Source organism: Meriones unguiculatus (genome assembly GCF_030254825.1).
Source record: "Meriones unguiculatus strain TT.TT164.6M chromosome X unlocalized genomic scaffold, Bangor_MerUng_6.1 ChrX_unordered_Scaffold_30, whole genome shotgun sequence".
Lineage (NCBI taxonomy): Eukaryota > Metazoa > Chordata > Mammalia > Rodentia > Muridae > Meriones > Meriones unguiculatus.
Window position 1 is genome coordinate 5,594,413 of NW_026843706.1, and position 1,651 is coordinate 5,596,063.

Here is a 1,651-nt window from a genome sequence, read left to right on the forward strand (position 1 = left end):
AGTCCATATTGGAGATCATGAGCTTGCCTTTCAGTGTATTGTCCAGTTGTTGCCTCAAAGAAATGCTTTGACTAAAAAAAATTATTCCCCAGATGACAACAGTATCCAAGGGTTTGGCTTGTTAATGTTCTGGGTGCTAGATCCTCATCTCACTTGGGCCTATGCCAAAAACATAAAAATTGGTATAGTTTCCAAAGCCTTCATGCTTCAAGGTGTTGACCTGTTAGGTGATGCTGTAACTGTTATAATGGAACCAGAGGGAGGGACAGAGATTGATGAACAGAGTTGAGGAAGTTCCAAAGTAAAATTAATTAATTAATTAATTAATTAATTAATTAAAAAAGACGGGGTCAGTGCTGCAAAGTGAATTGATATAAATTACAAATATAAAAATATATAAACTAAACTTGTTAAAGATATTGACAATGACTAATGAAGACACAGGGATGACTACAATTCTGTTATGTTCTATTGCTATGTAGGGATTTGAGAAGATCATAAAAAGTGCTAATCCAGTGGAAATTCAGAGCTGCATGGTCTAATGTCGGCTGTTGGTGTTGTAGAATGAGCCTGTAATTCCAGCACTAAAAAAGACAGAGGCAGACAGATCTCTGTGAGTTTGAAGCCAGCCTGATCTACAAAGCTAGTCCAGAACAGTGAAGGCTATGCAGAGTAACCCTCTCTCAAAAAAATCAAAATACTAAAAAATAAAAATAAAATAGATAAAAACATTGTAAACTTGTATAATCCCTGAAGAAATTGCTCAGGTTGCTATCACTTCTGCAAATGGAGACAAACACTTTGGAAACATCATTTCTGGTTCAACAGAAAAGTTGGAAGGATGAACATCATCTCAGTAAACTATGAAAATATCTTGAATGATAAATTAAAAATTGCTGAATGCATGAAGTTTGATAGAGGATATATTTCCTCATATTTTATTAACAAATCAAAATGTCAAAAGGTGAATTCCAAGATGTCTATGTTTTGTTGAGTAAAAAGAAAATTTCTAGTGTTCATTGTACCTCCTCTTGAAATTCTCAGTATTCATTCAAAGTCCTTGGTCATAATTACAAAAACTATTGATGTAGAAAATCTAATGACACTGCTTTGAACAGACCAAAGCTCCAGGGTTTGAGAACAATAGGAAGAACCATCTTAAAGATATGGCTCTTGTTACTGATGGTATAGTACTTAAAGAAGAGGGGCTGAATCTCTATATTGAAGGCAATCAAGCTCTGGTAGAATTTTGGGGGTCATTTATTAATACTATCATGTCAACTGGAATAGATATACTTTGATTCTTCCTTTCTGATTTGTATCCTTTTGATCTCCTTTAGTTGTCTTATTGCACTAGCTAGGACTTCAAGTACTATGTTGAAGAGATAAGAAGAGAGTGGGCATCCTAGCCTTGCCCCTGCTTTTAGTGGGACTGATTTAAGTTTCTCTCTATTTAGTATGATGTTGGCTATTTGCTTGCTGTATATTGTTTATACTATGTTTAGGTATGTGCGCTGTGTTATTTGTGGCTCTTATGAAGGGTGTAGTTTCCCCAATTTCTTTCTCAGCCATTCTGTCTTTTGTGTACAGGAAGGTTACTCCAGCCACTTTGCTGAAGGTGTTTATCAGCTGAAGGAGTTCTCTGGTAGAA

The 1,651-nt window shown here is 35.4% G+C and overlaps 1 pseudogene; it reads left to right on the plus strand.

The window, feature by feature from the left end:
• Window positions 1-749: 749 nt before the first annotated feature.
• On the plus strand, window positions 750-1,301 carry LOC132651507 (60 kDa heat shock protein, mitochondrial-like; annotated as a pseudogene).
• The last annotated feature ends 350 nt before the right edge of the window (window positions 1,302-1,651 follow it).